This window comes from Heterocephalus glaber, unplaced genomic scaffold, assembly GCF_053883595.1.
Source record: "Heterocephalus glaber isolate CG9 unplaced genomic scaffold, H.glaber_assembly_v1.0 deba00000738, whole genome shotgun sequence".
In the NCBI taxonomy this organism is placed as follows: domain Eukaryota; kingdom Metazoa; phylum Chordata; class Mammalia; order Rodentia; family Bathyergidae; genus Heterocephalus; species Heterocephalus glaber.
In genome coordinates this window covers 1,849,613-1,869,030 of record NW_028258161.1, presented here as the reverse complement: position 1 = coordinate 1,869,030, position 19,418 = coordinate 1,849,613, and the positions used below count along the sequence as shown (strand labels likewise).

The window sequence follows — 19,418 nt, the reverse complement described above, 5'->3', positions numbered from 1 at the left end:
CACGCACACTTTTTTTCTTGTCCTTTTTCCCTGAACAATACAACTATTTACACTGTCTTAGGTAGGAGAAGAGGTACAGGAACCAAGAGATGTAGCTGTATATAGCATATATTTAATCAGTGTTTATCTCACACATGCGCACGTTTAAAATATAATGCATAATACCCTCTACATGGGAACACATAGCATTCTGTCATGGAGAGCTCTATGCTTTTAAATTTTTCATACCTCTTTTCACATTTTATTCTCCTGGTACCCCGGGCCCACCGCCAGGGCAGATTCCTTTCCACCTCACAGATTATCACAGCCCTGGAAGATCACTGCCTCCCACCAGGGCACAGACAAGCTAAGGAGATTCCACTCGGAGCGTTTCCACCTCCCTGCTCCACAACTCTTCCCAGCGCCCCACCCTGGCTGGGACCAGGAAACAGAGTCTAAGTCTCTGCCCAGCTGGGCTGGCTCTGGAACAAACCCCCTGTCCCCACCCCATACCCCATGTCCACCCCACAGGGGGCCCCAGCGCCTTCGTGGCCTCAGACACAGCAACTTGCAACCGAGCACCCAAAGCAAGGTTGCAAGGTTCCGAAAGCCCCACTCCAGCTCGGACAGCCGCAGGGCCCTGGGATGTGCCGCTGGCTCACCAAGGATATGTGGGTTCAGCAGGCACAGACGTGCAAGGGAAAAGTGGAAGAACTAGGAAATGACTGAACATGCGTGTGATGCCAATTTAACTTCCTGCCATGCCTGCTGCAATGTGTTCAATTGTGCAAGCTCTTCTGAAACAAGATGTAAGGAAGCAGGATCTGGTGCTATATATAAACACCTTATGTTGGAACCCTTTTGCAGCAAAGTAAAGGAAAATTCACACACGGGCTGGGAAGAGGTGTCCAGTACAATTTAAATGGGGAGAGAGCTGGGGAGGGTAGCTCAGAGGTAGAGCGCCCCAAGAGCATTGAGTGAGGCCCTGGGTTCCAGCCCCACCACCGCCACTGCTGCAAATAAAAAAAATAAAACAAGGAGGGTAAAAAATTAAAAACCCAGACTGGCAGGCATTCTGCACTGCAGCGGTTGCTCCTTATCTGTGTGGGACCCTTCCAGGGCCACCAGCAGACACCTGGCACCACAGATGGGACCCCGCCCTGCACACGGGGCTCTTTCCTATGCATACCTACTTATGATGAAGCTTAACTTATAAATTAGGCACCGACAGAGACCAACATTAACTACTAATTAAATGCAATCCTATGAGAAGGGAAGGGGGAAAGAGGAATTAAGATGTGTTGTACACATGCACCAGCTCCCCATGGTGCATGTATTTATGCACTGCAAACCTGTACTAATGAAAATAAAAACCTTAAAAAATAAAAGTTATGTGACTGTGAAGACATACACCTATAATCCCAGCATTGGCAGGCTGAGGCAGGAGGATCGTTCTGAGTTTGAGGCCAGCCTACATAGCCAGACCCTATCTCACTCCCTCATCAAAAAAAAAAATCTTTTGCAAAAGAAAATAAATAAATAGAAGTTACATGAATGCAATCTCCGTCTCTCTCCCAAAATACCTTACTGTACTGCCCTCACCCCTTCCCAGCTTCGATGACGCAAGGCCTTGGGGATGAGACAAGCGAGGCGCCTGATGCAGGCACTGATGAGTCACAGCCCACGCAGGAAGCTGGGACCCAGCAAGGCCTCAGCTGAACGGAACGCAACTTAACATCTATCCATTTATTTCTGGAATTTTCCGTTTGATCTTTTCAGGCCTCAGACAACTGCGGATAACTGAAAACATGGAAAGCAAAGCTCCATGGGGCAGGGGATGTACTTACATTTAAGACTGAAAGTGTAGCAAAGGGACCTTCTGCCAAGGGAGCTACTTATAGATTTCCGTCCCTTCTCTGTTCAATTTCCAAGTATACAATGTATCCAGCAAATTATTAATAACACCCTCATATGATGACACTGTATTCTTCAAATGCAGTAAAAAGGTTCTCAATTGTGTTCTTCAAAAATAGAGTTCTTTCGCTGGGGATTTAGCTCAGTGGTTTCACCACCTGCCGCACAAGCGCAAGGACCCAAGTTCGATCGCCAGTACCAAAAAAAAAAAAAGTTCCAAAACTGGAGTTCTTTCTGCCAGGTATGGTGGTACACACCTGTAATCCCAGCGCTAGGAAGGCTGAGCCAGGAGGATCACCTGAGTTGAGGCCAGCCTGAACTACATGAGACCCTGCCTCCAAAAAAAAGGAGTCCTGCAAGTGTTGGGGATCTGTAGGAAAAACAGAAATACAACAGTTGGAGGTTCCGGGCATGGTGGTGCGTGCACACCTGTAATCCCAGTACTCTGAGAAGTTGAGGCAGGAGGATTGCAAGTTCAATCCCAGGCTGGACAATTTAGCAACTTAGTGAGACCTTGTCTCAAAAATTTAAAAAGTAGGGGGCCGGGGATTTAGCTTAGTGGTTTCGCCGCCTGGTGTGCAAGCACAAGGATCCAAGTTCGATCCTCGGTACCAAAAAAAAAACAAATTTAAAAAGTAGGGCCAGGGATTTAGCTCAGTGGTTTCGCCGCCTGCTGCGCAAGTGCAAGGACCCAAGTTCGATTTGGTACCAAAAAAAAAAATTTAAAAAGTACATATTAAAAGGCTAAGAGAATAACTCAGTGTAAAGGCCCTGGGTTCTCTAGAACTGAGAAAACAAATTTTTAAAGGTGATATGAAAGGCGCCTTAACTCGAAGACTTCCCCAAGTGCATGGAGTTTTGACTGCAAGGCTCTAGCTGACAAAGCTGGTGCAAGTTCTGAATCCAAAAATCAAAAACAGTGACGGAGAAAACTTTGAAAGATCTTCATATTCAAGTAACTACATACAACTGCTCCCACGCGTGGACACTCCAAAAGTGTGATCCAGTGCATCGTGCAGGGTTCCCACAAAGACAACTCTGAGTCAAGAAGGAAGACACACGAGGGCACGGAGCAAGAATAAAGGATTTCTTTCAGGCTCCCCTCGGTCCCAAAGCTGGTGAGGGCAGGAGCCGACAACATGCATGGAGGGGTAGGTAGAGAGACCCTGGTGCTCTTGGCTAAGGGATGGTGAAGCGGGAAATAGCTCTCAGGTCTGCAGTGCCTTCCACATAAAGTTCCCAGCTACAAATGCCTGGGTGAAGGAGGGGTGAAGAAAGACCCCAGAGGATTCAGAAAGCAGAATACTTGGCTTGCTTTGTTTAAAAAAATAAATAAATCTTTGATATTTGGGGCATTTTTTTTTTCTCATGAAGAAAAAGAAATGTCAAATATGCCTGACAAGTTAAGGGTAGGAAATGTAATAGTGGCAAACACAGGTGGGTGTCAAAATTACAGAGATGGCAATAGGTATGCTGGCACATGCCTGTAATCCCAACACTCGGGAAGCTAGAGCAGGAGGATCCTGAGTTTGAAGCCAGGGTTGGCTACATAGTGAGTTCAAGAGCAACCTGGGCTACAGCACGAGACCCTGCCTCAAAAAACCAAAAATCAAAATGAAACAAAAAAATTACCAAGATCTATCCTGCACCAAAGTGTTCTCCAGAACCCAAACTTCGCCATTTCCAATTAGATCCAGGGGACAAACATCATCAGATGTTAGCACCCAACGCCCACCAGAAAAACCTGCCACAAGTCTACAGGTACAGAACCTGTCCTCTGGGACCCACGTGGTACTGTCAAACTGCTGGAGACACAGGCCCCTGAGCCCACAGGGGAGCAAGATGGGGGGCCCAGGATTCACACAAGCAACTCACCACAAAAGGGCACCCTGGAAGAAAAGAAACCAGGGCCAGCAGGAGAGGGACAGTCTTGGGAATGACAGCCTCAGAAAGACCATGTTTTGAAGTCTCAGAGACGCGTCTAGTAATCAGACACAACACCCAGCAGGTCCCACAGAGCTGTGGGGACACTTCCAGAGCCATCGCTTCCCCACCCCAGTTTGCCCACAGAGTCATCTGTCCTTTCTCCTTCCAGCCTCCCTGTCCTCAGTCCAGGAGATGAGACTAGATATGGGGGCCCTTGCCCTGGGGCTTTTGCAAACCACACCCTGGGGTCCCTTTTTAATAAACATAGAGGGAACAGGGCACAAAGCAAGAGCAGCACCTTTCCCAGTGTGGCTGATTCCCCTCACTCTGCTAGGGGACCTTGAGTGTTCAAATTAAACCACACTGCACTGTACTGGGCATCCAGACTGGGCTCTGAGGCCACTCCGACAACTCACACCCAATTTAAAGAAAAACACAGGAACACAAAATCCGCATCCCCAAATGTTCAAAAAGAAGCAAAGATGGGCCGGGGATGTAGCTCAGCGGTACTGCACGTGCCGGGCAAGCCCAAGGTCCTGAGTTCCATTCTCACTACCAGAAAAAAAAGCAAAGGTAAAAGGAAAGAGGCTATAGATCTGTGCTTGTGGGTGAAGCTAGGAGACAAAGGAGCAACAGAGAGAAAACCACTCCTGCCACCCTGGGGCATGATCTCAGATCTCCACCTCGAAGAGATCCAGAGATCCAAATAAGAGGGGAAAGAACCTTGCTTGCTCTTGCCTTCTCAGCCAGCCTGCTTGCCTGGATGGAGGAGCCTTTCAGGCTGCCAAATACACACCCTTTCCACCTGAGGAAGGTGTCTGCTCTTGCCCAGTCTGCACCATTCGCCCCAGTGAAGTGTCTTAGACCTGCTGACCCTGCTGCCTTTCTGAGTCACAGGTATGAGGACAGACGGTGCTCAGATTCCAGAGGCTGAGACTCACCCATCCCTACTCAGCAAAACTCGGTCGAGGCTGGAAGGAAAAAACGTGGAATGGGACACGACACAGGAACAGAAAGGAAGAAAAACTACAGGAACAAGAAAGCCCTGTGCTACTCATCCCAAGCGTCAGCACCTCTTCCGGCACCTGCAGGTGGCCCACATTCCCTCTCTATGACACTCTCCAAAGGCGGCCACAGTCCCAAAAAGGTTGGGGGCAGTTTAGGCAGGCATTAACTTCTTGTTCCTCTACCGGTGCTGGATGATCTTGCCATTATGGATCAAACTATAACTGGTGCCCAAGCACCGACTTCCTAAGGGCCCCTCTGCTCCTCTTCCTCATCTACTTCTCTACCTCCATGGCCCGGTTCCTGGGTTCCCCTCCTCCTTCCCAGACTTGGAACCCACAGTCTGCCACGCACTACGCCAAGACAACATTTCCCCTCCAGTCTGGATTCCCAGACCAATGCTCCCCGCCGTTCACCAGCAGACACTTGAGATCCTCAGAACTACACACAGCTAGTCCCGTCCTTCCCCTCCGTCCTCCCCCAAGCCGGGTAATCTGTACCAGGGAAATCAGTACTGATATCCAACTATGAGAATCTGCCTCATCCTTCGGTTGGGTGCATTTGTAAGAAACCCTGCTCTCCCCTACTGTCCTTCCTTACTTGCCTCTCACACACTGTGCTCATTTTGTTCCCCGTGTGGGTAGGGCCTGCCATCCACATGCTTTCCGGGGGACCCGCACATTTTCTGACAGTAGCTAGGCCTCCTGACCCACAGGTGACATCTGCCTAAAGGCCTGGAAGGGCAGCTGGTGTCAAAAAGTAACACAAACCTGCAGGTCACGCACCCCTACACCAAAATCATCCATCTACAAAGCCCAAGGTTTCTCCCAAGTTTAACCTCCAAAGATTCTTCCTAAGACTCCAGATTGCTTGCCAACCAATGCGGTACAACGAAGCTCCAAAGGAGAAAAATGAGCAAATACCCAACAAAACTCAACCTCTCAACAACCTTTAATTTCACTTAAAATTGAAGGCCTATCAACACCACCCCAGCCACGTATGTCAGTTCAGATTAGCAGTTAAAATGTTCATTTGTAAACACCAAGTGTCAACTTAACCAAAACTGGAGAGTCAGTCACCTCAGAAAGAGGTGTAGGAAGAAGGGGAGATGTCAAATTAAAACCTGAGCTACAGCAAGTCAATAAAGAATGCCTAACACTGGAAGGGAAGAACAGGGGACTAGTAGCATAATTGTTTTTTGGAGATAAGAGTCTTTCTATGTAGCACAGGCTGGCCTCAAATTCATGGGGATCCTCCTGTCTCAGCCTCCTGAGTGATGGGGTTACAGATGTGTGCCACCATGCCCGGCAGTATAATCTTTTTTTTTTTTTTTGGAAATATAGAGATAAATCAAAGGAGAAATAAGTGAAAAAGTTGAAAATGGTTTGCCTCTGGGAAACGCAATAGGGTCAAAGAGCGAGGACTGCCGGACTCCTTACTGATTAGGGCTACAGGCCTTGCAGTAGGGAGCTGTCATTGTCATTATCACCACCTCCTTGGCTGCCACTGTCTGGCTACTACACACCAGGGAACATTTCAGCTTCCTTCTCTGCATTTCTCTGTGTAATCCTTGCAATCTTCACAACAGAGGTGGGCACTAACTGGGTGCTCATTCTACGGATGAGGAAAAGACACAGTAACTTTGCCCAAAATTGATGCCAAAAAACAAGAGCGGCAAAGCTAAGACAATTGGTTTTTTTATACTATATACTTTATTTTTCACAAAAGTCCTAATTAATGTTCTTGTTCTTGCTGCTATTGTTTGGTACAGTCTCACAATGTTGCCCGAGCAGGAGTCCAACTTGTCACCCTCCTGCCTCGGCCTCCAGAGTGGCTGGGATTGCAGGTGCACACCACCATGCTCAGCTAACTTTTAATGATGTACATGCGCACACACACCTGCAGCAGCATGTGCAAATAATAATGACCAATTAAATATGAGATGGGAGCTCTTTCCGCAGTGTATGATGGAAAAGCAGCTACGACACCGCACTTGTGCAAAGCTGTGACGATGTCACCTGCAAAGATCCACAGTCCGGGAGCCCCTGCATGCACTCTGGTTTCCTCCTCATTCACCTCACCGTCTACGACTAAGAAAAACCAAAACAACACACACACACTTCTCTAACCCTCCATCAAGTCAGGTTCTGGAACCCCTGTCGCCACGGAGACCCAGAGTATTCTGATGGCCAGATCAACAAAGGGATCTCATCCTGGGACCTGAGGTGCAGCACTCACCCCAGCAAAATGGAACACCATCCCACGTGCGGCCTCGAGAGCTAATGGCCCGTCCAAGGTCCATCTGTGGACACCAGGCTCACGTGCAAGCAGAGACAGAAGAGACAAGACACAGGCTTCTCCCGGAGAAAAAGCAAAGGCCGCCCCCATTTTCTGATCAGCAGTTGTGGACTCTAGGAGACCAGTCAGTGCTGTTTTGGACGTGGCGGGTCCCCCATGTGTGGGTGGTGGGCGTGGTCCACCGTGTGGCAGTGCTGGGGTTGGCAAGACCTGCAAGAGGTGGAAGCAACTGGAGGTGCTTACATCTTGTGGGGTGCTGCCCTCAGAAGGGATTAAGGTCATAGGATCCTGCTCCTTGCAGTGAAACAGCAGGACCCACCCCTCCCTGCTCGCTCCCTCGTTTCCTGCCTTTCCATGCCACCTCTCCCTCTCACACTTTCCCACAATGCCAGCCACCATGTGGCCCTTAGCAGAGGCCACACTTATTGGGGGTCACTCCATCTTGGGACTTTCAGCCTCCAAGAGTGCAAGCTAAACACACTCCTTTGCCTTATACATTACCTAGGCTCAGGCATTTTGTTATAGCAACAGAAACGAAATCAACACAATCAGTAACCAAAATGCTCAAAATTCCAAAGGAATATTAGTTTGCTTGCTTTTCTTTTCACTGGTTTTGTGAGACAGAGGGTTGTGCTATGTAGTTCAGGCTGGCCTTGGAACTCACTATCTAGCCCAGGCTGGCCTCAGACTCACAGCGATTCTCCTACCTCAGCCTCCCTAGTGCTGGAATTACAGGTGTGAGCTACCATTAGCTTTCTTTATGGGATATGTCATCATGTAAAAGCCAACAGAACGGACCCCAGCAACCACCTGCAGAAGCCCTCCCTTTTTCCCTTCCTCCCCCCATATTGCTGATGAGTCTAAAATGTTTCCCACTTCTCAAGGAGACTGACATTTAGCAAATCTATATCAAGCTCAGATCATGTTAATCATTACAGTCAGGATAATGCCACATCTCAAGGGACAGGATCCCCTAGAAAGTTATGGGAAAAAAGTGTTTCCCAAGAAAGGAGATGTTAATGTAAAGGGTACTATATCTGTGCACACATGTGTATATGTAATTGAAAAGAAAAAGCTTTATCAAAATAAATTGTTCTAACTGTCCTCTGAGGAAGGGTAGTCCGAGAAGATACAGAAAAAAGTGACAGCCCTAGTTCCTTCTCCGGACTTCCTATACAGTACTTCCTCTCTGATCACCAAACTGCATGCTGCTTTCCCCCCTACATCAGCAGACAATTCTCTATCAGACCCCAGCTGGGCAGCCCTCGCAGCATCAGGGCCACCGGTTAAGTGAGGCCCAGGCCCACAAGACTGAACCCCCACCTCATCCAGGTTTCTACCAGCCGCTACTCAGGTAAGAGGCACCTGCTAGGACAGCTCATAAGACAGGGCAACACTCCCCTTACACTCCAGCATTCATCATAAGGGATATTACAAAGGGCACTAAGAACAGCCAGAGGGAAGAGATACACAGTGCCAGGCGTGTGGGATGGGTTTCCATGCCCTCTCCAGGAGGCCCATGCCCTCTCCAGGAGGCCCGAACCTTGCCCTGGTAGGTTTTGAGAAGCTTCCTTACAGGGATGATTGATTCCATCATTGGTCATCGGTGATCAGCTAAATCTTTAGCCTGCTCCTCTGGGGGGAGGGGATGCCTCAAATTTCCAACGCTCTGACTACATGGCTGGTTCCCCTGGCAACCAGCCCCAACCTAAGGCTCTCCAGGAATCCACCAAGAACAAGCTTATCAGAACAAAAGATGCTCATCGCCAGGCATGGTGGGGCATGCCTATAATTCCTGCACCCAGGAAGATGAGGCAGGAAGATCATGAGTTTGAGGCCAGCCTGAGCTACACAGTGAGACCCTGTCTCATAAAAAAAACAAACAAAAAGGAATAAAAGATGCTCCCGTCACCTAGGAAATTCTCAGGGAGTTAGGAGCAGTCATCACAGGAAATTACAAAGGTCTTAGGGGCCCTGTGGCAGGACCTTGGAGAGTGTAGGAGGGTGTCAAGACCAAATAGTAAAAGGATTCTTCAAGCATCCTTACATACACAAGCTTTAAGCCAAGCGCAGTGGTGTGCACACATGATCTAGCACTGAGGGACACTGAGGCAGAAAAATCACTAGTTCATTTCCTACCAGGGCTACTTAGCAAGACTCTTGTCTCAAAATAAAAGAAAAATAAAGGGCTGGGGGATATAGCTCAATGATAGAGCACCTGAGTTTGATCCCCAGGACTACAAAAAGAAAAAAATTTAGGAGCCCTGCGCCAGAAACCAGGGTACAGAGCCCAGGTGCGTATTTCTTATTATATGACAGTATCCTGTGTGCTGAAGGGGTCTACTCAGGTAGTGCGAAATGACAGGAGCAAAATAAGGCATAGTGAGGCCTTGACACTCCAATGGTCTGTATGTATTACTTCTGATTAAGAAAATGTGGCAAAGGGCCTGGGATTTAGCTCAGTGGTTTCGCCTACTGCTGCACAAGCGCAAGGACCTGAGTTCGATCCCCCGCACCAAAAAAAAAAAGAAAAAAAACAAAAGAAAATGTGGCAAAATGTGATAAAAGTTTTTCTTTCTAAATAAAAGCCTGGCCCACCTCTCAAAAACCCGGTGGGCCAACAGTTTCTTGAAACGCAAACATCTGCCCAACAGCTCAACAGGAAAGCAATGGTTTCTGCTATAAACCAGAGGTGGTTTCAAGACTCTTCCAAGAACTGCAAGAGACTAACTTCTCAGAGTTCAATTTCTGACACTGGATGGGGCGGGGGGGACGGTACCCATTTGAATCCCACACAACCCAATCCCACTTTCATGGAGAAAAACAAAACGAAAACTTCAATACATTCACTCCAGACCTTCTGAGCACCTGCTGTATTCTAGGCATCATGAGTAGAGATAAAAGGCCTTAAACTCTTTCTACTGGGAGAATAAATGAGTAAATAGCTCAGGATGGTAGAGGATGAAGCGCCAAGATGGGAACTTCAACCCAGACTGCAGGGTCTGGCCAAACACATCCAAGGGTGGGAGGGGAGGGCAGAAAAAGGCATCGAAGGCCGAACAAAGGTGGCCCATGGTATGGGGCAACATGTCAAGCAGGAAAGCCACAAGCACAAAGGGGCGGGGGTGAGCTTTGAGATCTGCCAAGTGGAAAGAGCTGATGGGGTTGGAAAGAGGAAGAGTGGCACGTGGGGAGTGACAGAAGTAAGGTGGGGAGACGAAGCCTCTTCTCAGCTGGCTGGGAGGGAATGCTGCCAGCAAGACCGAAGGCAGAGAGCCACTGAAGAATTCCACAGGAGTGACAGGCATGACCACAGTTGCATCTGTTAAAAGATGACTTCAGCAGCCTTGTGGAGAAGGCTTTGGAGGAGGCCCAGCCTGACACTGGGAATCAGCCACTGGAGCTACCCAGGCAAGAAACAAAGGATGCGGCTTGGGAGGGGAAGCGACTCCAGGAGAAAGTCAGAGTAAGGCCGACCGCGCCAACAGACTGTGTGGATGTGGAAGGGCCAAAGAGCAGCAGAGGCAACAGTGACCTGTGCATGGATGGAGACAAAAAAGCAGTGCAGCAGGTCTGTGGTGGGGCCAGCACTGTCAGGAGTCTCGTTCTGGACAGATGTATTCCACGAGCATCGGGCGGAATGTCCGAGGACAGCTGAAGAAATGAGAAAGGCCTGGGGGGGTGTAACTGATCAGAGAGCCACTAACAAATGAAGAGTCCAGAGTACAGAGAGGGACAGGACCAGAGAGCCAAGAGTAGGCTTGTGAGGCAGGCCACACAGAGCAGAGACAGGAAGCCAGCCAGCGAGAGTAGGAAATGAGCTTCCCAGCGTTAGCAGGCTCTGCCCAGTGTTACAGACCTGTGCAAAGGAATCAATGGCTTCAACAGGATCCAGAGCCTGGCTGAGTGTCAGCGACTTCAGCAAGAAAAGCTTCACCACAGCCGTTCACAATGGCCAATCCCTCTTGACCCGTGGCAGCACATACCGACTGCACCACTTCTGTGGCACTTCTCACACTTTCAAGGATCTCACTGAAGCCCTCTCCATGCAAGGGGCTGGGGTGGGGTTAGTGCATCCCAGCATCCCGGAATCTAGCACTCAGGTGCAAAGAGCCAGCCACAAGACAGGAGGAGAGGCGCTTCAGGTCACCAGGAAAGGGTACCCCACTGGGTCAGCGTGGAGGGTATTTACTGAACACCGACCCTGTGGGCAGGGGCTAGGCTGGATTCGGGCTTGACAAGTCAGATGTGTGGCTTTGGGAATGTACTGCTGAATCCCAGCACCTCCCGAGAGCTTACGGCTCATGGCTCACTGTGAGTCATCAACAAGGCTCCTTCTGGAGCAGGATGGGGCGAAAGCTTGAGGAGACATCTGTGATTAGACTACAGGAAGAGCGGGAATTTCCTAGGCATGTGGAGACTTCATTTTCCTGTTTATGTGTCTACTATCCAAGCCTCTACAGCCACTCAGATCTACTCCCACGCGGTAGCAGGGAAACCGGAAGCTGACGGGAGCAGCACCAGGCTGGTAACAGGCTGGCACCTAACACAGGTGTGTTCAGGCTGGGATTCTGCACTGAACTACACACTTATACTCCACTCAGGGATGCTTTCTACCTTGAATTAAAAAGGTTTTTAAAAGGTAATGTTAATAAACTGCTTTTCCTTCCCCTTAATAACCCACTGTAAACCAAGTCGTTTTAATACTGTGAAAGAAAAGGCCCAACTAAAGTACAGAAAAGAATAGCTAAAGCAAACAACAAACTGCTAACGAGAGAGTAAGAACACTGAGAAATCTGCCCTAGAAGACAGAAGGTGCCCAACATCTGACTCCTTGTGGGCCCTAAGGACAAAGAAGAAAACCCAAGGCCTTAAGTAACCAAGTGACATTCGCCAGTGAGAACTCAGAACTCCCAGTAATTAACGGGTCCTTATCCATACCAAGGGCCCCATTCCAGGACACCACGGGGAGCTGGGCCGATTAGAACTGGACAGCAAGACTGGCCAAAGGCAGACGGAGGAACTGCTGCAAGAGATCTGTTGACTATGAAGCTAAGTTTGATGGCACACACTGGAAAGTTCAGCATTCTGGGAGGGTGAGCCAGGAAGATGGAAAATTCAAGCCCAGCCTGAGCAACTTAGTAACTTAGACAGACCCTGTCTCAAAATTTTAAAAAAGGGAGGGACTGCAGGTGTGGCTCAATGCAAAGGCCCTAGGACCCACCCCCAGTAATGCAAAAAAAGATGGTAACTACAGTCAATAGCAATTGTGAAAATCTCTAGGAGAGTAAATTTTTAGTGTCCTTACAACAAAAAATAAGGGAGGAAATGGATGTGGGGGTGAGCTTGGCTTTAGCATTCAACAAGGTACACAGCATCAATATATACAATTTTTATTTGCCAATTAAACAGATGTACAGTCAGAAATTTCTTTTCAAATAAAGCCCGATCATCCAGCATGGTGCTGCACTCCTATCATCTTAGCAATTGGGAGGGTGAGGCAAGTCCAAGGCCAGCCTGGGCTACACAGCGAAACACTGATCAAAGAGCCTGTTCTGCCAACATGGGGGCTGCAGGGCGGGAGTCCTGGCTGCAGACACTACTGTGCCCACATTTTCTCATTTAATTCCAACAATGCTCCAACCAGACAGCATCTCCTCTTCACAGATGTGGGAAAGAGTTCAGAAGGAGCAGACTGGCGGGACAGGGATGTGAAATGAACACAGGCTGGATACTGTAAAGCCCAGGTTTTCCCACCTGGCCAACCCCAAGGCATACTTGCCAGCAAAACAGAGGCTCCCAAGTTTCACTGGGAGCAGACAATGCAGAGCAGAGAGTCTGCCCACCAAACTGACCTTAAACCTCACTGTGAGGCAGCAAACCACATGTGTGGCAGATGCACAGCGAGGTTCTTAGAGGATCTCCCCAAGACTTGAGCCTTCCCGCTGCCAGCAGCTCCTCAGTTGCCCAGGCCGGCCTACAACTCCTGAGCTCAAGTGAGCCTCCTGCCTCGGCCTCCTAATGCTGGGACAACAGGTGAGCGTGAGCGGCACTGTGCCGACTGTGGGTGGCCTTGCCTCCAGAGACCCAGTGGTCAGCCTGTGTTCAGCTGAGTTCGTGGGCTCAGCAGTCGGTCTTGGGAAGGCTCTCTTGGCTTAATCCTGCCAGCAGTGTTCACTGCTGCTCTCATTCAGAACATCACTCTATCTTCCGCTCCTTCAGCTCAAGGATTTCCTCTCTCTACAAAGGAAGTGAAGAAAAATGTAGCCAAGGGCTACTCGCTCGGGACCCCTCCTGCCCTTCAGGAGCTTTCCTATCAATAAATATCTTCCAGGCCGGGGATTTAGCTCAGTGGTTCTGGCACCTGCCTGGTAAGTGCAAGGTCCTGAGTTCGATCCCCGGTACAAAAAAATAAATAAATAAAAACTAAACATCTTCCTACTTTAAAAAAAAAAAGAAAAGAAAAGAAAAATGTGGCCAATGTTGGAAGCTGAAGCAGGAGGATCACAAGTTTGAACCTAGCCTGGGCAACTTGGCAAGATCCTGTCTGAAAAATTTTGAAAAGGACTGGTGATGTAACTCAGGACAAAGGCCTTGGGGTTCAATCCCCAGTACTGGGGGAAGGGGGAGGGGGAGGGGCAGGAGAGAGGGAGGGAAGCGGGGGAGAGGATATCAGCCTTACACATGCAGAGACTTCTAGTTTCCTGCTTTCCACAAAATTAAAAGAAGCCAAGAATGACAAAATGACAAGCTGGCTGACTCATAAAAATCTATCAGGTTCTGACAGTCGAAAGGTAAAAACTAAGTGACCTTAATGTAACAAAACTCCTGGGCCGGGGATTTAGCTCAGTGGTTCCAGTGCCTGCCTCGAAAGTGCAAGGTCCCAAGTTCGATTCCTGGTACCAAAAATAAAATAAAATAACAAAACTCCTATGTCATCTACCTATCTCTATAAACAGGTTCCTCAAAGTTTAGACAAATGAAAAATCTTATTCTAAATCACACAGGAATACTTCAGAGCCATGAAATCACTGGAAGTGGAGGTCTTCATCTACCTCACGGAAACACTTTTTTCAAAATGGAGAACAGCCAGGCATGTTAAGTTCGATCCCTGATACCTAAATAAATAAATAAATAAATGGTCTAGGGCCAGGGATTTAGCTCATTGGTGCCACCCCCCGCCTCACAAGCTCAAGGTCCTGAGTTCGATCCCCAGTACCCCCCCCAAAAAAAATGGTCTAAAGAAAAAGGACGTATATACATATATAAAAGCATATTTCATAAGCCTTTTGTGCTGATATAAAAAATTAAGACACAAACTGGGTATGGTGGCACACATCTGTAATCCCAGTACCCTGGGAAGCTGGGGTAGGAGGATCACAAGTTTGAGCCAAAGGTGAGCAACTTAAACAATGTAGTGAGATCCTGTCCTAAAATAAAAGTAAAATAAAGTTGGGATGTAGCTCAGTACAAAGGCCCTGGGTTCAATCTGAAGTACCCAGCACTGTGGGGGTGGGAGGCCTACAAGCTGAAAAGATTTCAAAACCTTGAAGAATTCCAATAGCACCATCACAGTGCTCACTAGCAAAGAAAAAAAGGTCAAGCCTCCAGCAGTGGAATTCCCAGGTACAATCTGTCTGCATCACAGGCCTCTCACTAGAAAGACTTCAGGGAAAGGGCAGCAAGCAGCAGACCACCCAGGCTCTAGCTGTCCGTACAGTGAGCTGAAGCCAGGGGATCAGCCAGGGTGAGCTTAAAACACTCAGAAAATAAAACATCAGCCCAGAGGGAAGGCAGCTGCAGGCCAGGGACCGCTAGATCGGCACAGGGATAGCACAGGGAACAGATGAGAGGATTCCAGGCCAAACAAAACAGCAGTGCTGACTGACACCCCCTGGACAGGGGAAGAAAGTGGCCTGGGCAGCCCGGGTTGGCTGGAATGGAAACAGCAGGGGGGGGGGGGGGGGGCAGCACGGCCGGCTCACTCCAGGCCTTGAGTACTATTCAGCCACAAAGGAGGATAATGGGTCTAAACTGGCATTTTTTTTTTTTGGTATTGGGGATTGAACTCGGATCCTTTCGCTTTCAAGGCAGGTGCTGGAACCACTGAGCTAGATCCCCCGCCCAAAGGAGGATAATGTTGTAAGAGGATTTGGGGTTGGGGAGAGACAGGAAAAGGGACGGGAAAGTGAAAAGGATGGAGGTTGGCTATGTGTGCATACCAATACCAATTCCCCACAATGGATGTATTTATTACGTATTGCAAAACATACACTAATAAAAAAGAGGGGAAAATAAAGGAAAAAAATTTTAAGGAACTAATTTCACTCACCCCAAAATAGTAATGACACCAACAGCTTCTCGAAACAAAAATAAAACATACACAATCGATGCTCAGAAAAACCAAGCTGAAGCTAAAGGCAGCCGAGGCCGGGTCTGAACAAACCACCTGGCTGGGGCGGCCACTGAGTCCCCGGGATGGGGCAGTGGGGCCCGGGGGGACAGGCGCACAGGGCCCATTCTCAAACACCCCCAAAACAGATGCTGACTCACAGTCAGGCTGAGCTGAGGGACAACCCGCACCTCTGAGGGGATAGCGATTTCCTCTCCTGTCCTGTATTACTCATACGCAGACCCAAGTCCCCTAAAAATACCCGCAAGGAGTGGTCACTGCACGCAGAAAGGTTCAGAGTGGGCATAGAAGGGAAAATTCCGAACCCCAGTCCCAACACTGTCACATCCAAAGCTCTTCTCACCTCTTCCCACCTCTGTCGTTCAGCAACTGGGAAAACCTCTGCCCGGCCAACTTCAAAGGGAAAGATAATCAAAATCTCTAAGGACAAATGAGCCGGATGAGAGAAACAGTTTAAACAGTAAGTGGTGAGGTGGCCATCGTCTGTAATTCCAGGTATTTAGGAAGCTGAGGCAGGAGGATCACAGGTTGGAGGCCATCCTGGGCAATTTAGCAAGAACTTCTCTCAAAATGAAAAATAGGTCTGCGGATGCAGCTCAATGCTCCCTGGATTCAATTCCAAAGAAGTCCGTAGGCCGTAAAAACACTCCAGACAGAGACCTTCTTGCCTATTTCCTTCTACCTAGATTTCCCCTTAGTGCCAAGCATTTAAATAATGTTACAGTATTCTCTTACAGAACCTAAATAACAAGGAAGCAGCAAACAGGCACAGGACAAGGCAAACTGGTCAATCTACAGAAGCTGAAGAGAGAAAACACAATTCTATATATTTGTCTTTGGTACCGGAGATCGAACTCGGGACCTTGCGCTTGCAAGGCAGGTGGTGGAACCACTGAGCTAAATCCCCGGCCCAAGGAAATGTAATTCTCATGAACAAAACTCCCTGGAGAAAGTGCCCTAAAAGTCCATGGGCTGGAGATTTAGCTCAGTGGTATCTCAGCTGCCTGGAAAGCAAAAGCAATCCCCAGTACAGCAAAAAAAAAAAAAAAAAAAGTCCTAAGAGGGTAGAGGACAAAAAGTAAGTACTGGCGAAGGCAGTTCATAAAGATATCTTTGTGAGCCGGGGATTTAGCTCAGTGGTTCTGCTGCCTGCCTCACATGTGCAACGACATGAGTTTGATCCCCAGGACCAAAAAAAAAAAAGATATCTTTGTGAGCCACATGTGGTGGCACATGCCTATAATCCCAGCACTTGGGAGGCTGAGGTAGGAGGGTCAAGGTCATCCTGAGCTACATGGGGAGTTCAAGGAGGGCCTGAGCCACAGAGCAAAACCTTCCTTTGTTCAAAGAAAACAAAGGCAAAAGATAATACTGTACTTGTGTACATTTGCCTGTGTAGAAAAATACAGAGTGGGGCGGTACTTTTGGGCCAGGGGGATTTGCACTGTGCTGAACACTGCAATGGGCGTTCAAGATTTCCAAAAGGTCAATGAATGACAGGGAAGACCACTACGAAGGCACGGCAGAGAAGACAGAGGGCTGTCTGGACAGGCCAGACGTGGGAATAACAAAAACGAACAGGAAAGGAAATGGCATTTAAAAGTCTGGGATTTAGCTCAGTGGTGCCCCCGCCTGCATTGCAAACGCAATGTCCTGAGTTTGATCCCTAGTACCAAAAAAAAAAAAGTCAGGGATATAGATGCACATAAAGAAGTTTACACTGGTTGGTTTTGTTTCTTTCCAGGATTCAGTCTCACTATCTCTAGTGGGAGGAAATACAAGAATCTGTTATTTAACAAAGATCAGAATAACTTTCTCAACCCACCAGTGTCAAGATGAGTTTAACAACAGTGTGCCATGTCAGACTAGCAAAGTTTACTCTGAAGTTCTAACTCATCTTCATCTACAAAACAAACTTTAAAAAGTGATACACGGGGCTGGTATCACTATCTTGCCTTCCATGACCAAAATAATTTAGTCTGAAATAAAATACTTGTACTCTGGCAGCCACCAAGTCGGGACAAATGACAGCGACACAGGAAAAGGCCCTCCCATCCCCCAAAAGAACTATTTTTTCTTATGAAGGAGGGACAGGAGAGGGAAGAAAGTCAAGACCTGTACCTAGGGCGACAGGGCATACAGAGCAGTCCGTATTTCCACTCTCTTTGGATTAGGTTGTGAAGCCCATGACCGCTCAGGTCTCCCCAAACGGCCCCTCTCGAGGTGGCAGGGTAAACTTGGGCCCCAGCAGCACTAGTCCTAGCTCTGCCACCAAGCACATGATTGGAATGTTATTACCTAAGGCTTCATTTTTACCACCTATAAATGATCCCAGCCGGGGAACGGTGATGCATGCCTGTGATCCCAGGATTCAGGAGGCTGAGACAGGAGGATCACTCCAAGTTTCAAGACCAGTCTGAACTACATAGGGAGACCGTGTCTCAAAATAAAACAACAAGGTGAGACTGCATGTGCAGGCCCTGGGTTCCATTCTCAGCACAGTAAAAAGCAGTGATGAGACTACTGAACTGAGAGCTCTAAGGTTCCCTCTATCTCAAAAGCTGTCATTTTTTGATGGCTCTCTAAGACTTCTTGCACAGACTTCAACTTGACTTGCTTCCAGCCCCTTCTTGCACCACCATGCTCAAGTTTGAGACTTCCAAAGGAAATCCAGTTTGCTGCTGCTGGCCATTTAAAAAAAAAAAAAAACAGGAAAAAAATCTGGGTGTGATGGCCCATCCCTGTAATCCTAGGGGTCTGGGAGACTGAGCCAAGAGGATCACACATTCAAGCCCAACCTGGGCAATTTAGCAATTTAGTGAGATCTTACCTCAAAATTAAAAATTAAAGTCGGGCATGGTGGCTGGCCCATGCCAGTAATCCCGGCAATCAGGAGGCTGAGGCAGGAGGATCGCTGCAAGTTCAAGGCCAGTCTGAGCTACATAGTGAGTTCAGGGGCCAGCCTGAACTACAAAGGGAGATCCTGACTCAAAACAACAACAACACACTAAAAATTTAAAAAGGCTGGCAATGTGGCTCAGTGGGGAGGCCCTGGGTTCAGTCCCAAGTACTGGGGGGCGGGGCGGGGAGGGGGCACACAGCGCTTCACTTCCACTTCCTTGGAGGAATGGCACTAAAGGACTAGAATAATAAAATCAAGATGAAATTACAGCAAACTGGCTACAATATGTAATTACAGAAGTTGCAGTGCTGCTTTGGACCTTTTTAATAAAAAAAAAAACCCATAAAATAATCTTAAACAGTGACAAAGTATCACAGGCTAAAATGTACAACTTGCTCCGCCGAAACCTGCGCTCTTCTCCCCGTGGGAACAGAGGCAGCGAAGGGCTCTGTCTCACTCCATGAGGTCCCTAAGTGAGGAACACAATTCACACCGACTGATTACATCAATGCAGAACAAGCGCTGGGTGGGAAACACACGGGAACAGGGAGAACCGGGGAGTTCCACTTTTTCGGGTCTGTTTTCACCTCTACGGTGACTAAATTATTTAGGGGGTCATTTTGTTGCTAAACGTTCCACTCAGCTGCAAGTTTGTCTCTTCCTCCACTAGGAGGACTGCACTTTAGGTTGACTCGGGGACTTCAATTATATGCTAGGCATCACTCTCGGGAATACAGCTAAGAACAGAAATAGGTCCCACACCAGGAGTACGTTCTAGAGACAAGGGGGCTTCCAGAAAGGACTAGCATCCTGGTTTCGCTTTGAATTACTAGATGCACTAGTAAAGAACACGTTACAACTTACAATTTTTTTTTAAAGCACTTAACCTTAAAAGCAAAGGGATCATAAACTTCCGGGCCCTAGAGCTAAGCTAAGCATGAGATGGATCTGCTTTAGTAAGGAAGTTTGCCTGCGCCAGCC

At 48.2% G+C, this 19,418-nt stretch overlaps 1 protein-coding gene across 5 annotated transcripts in view; it reads right to left on the bottom strand.

The window, feature by feature from the left end:
• Positions 1 to 19,418, bottom strand: part of Uck2 (uridine-cytidine kinase 2) — a 167,152-nt gene that overhangs the window by 146,531 nt on the left and 1,203 nt on the right. The gene's annotated exons all lie outside the window — the stretch shown is intronic.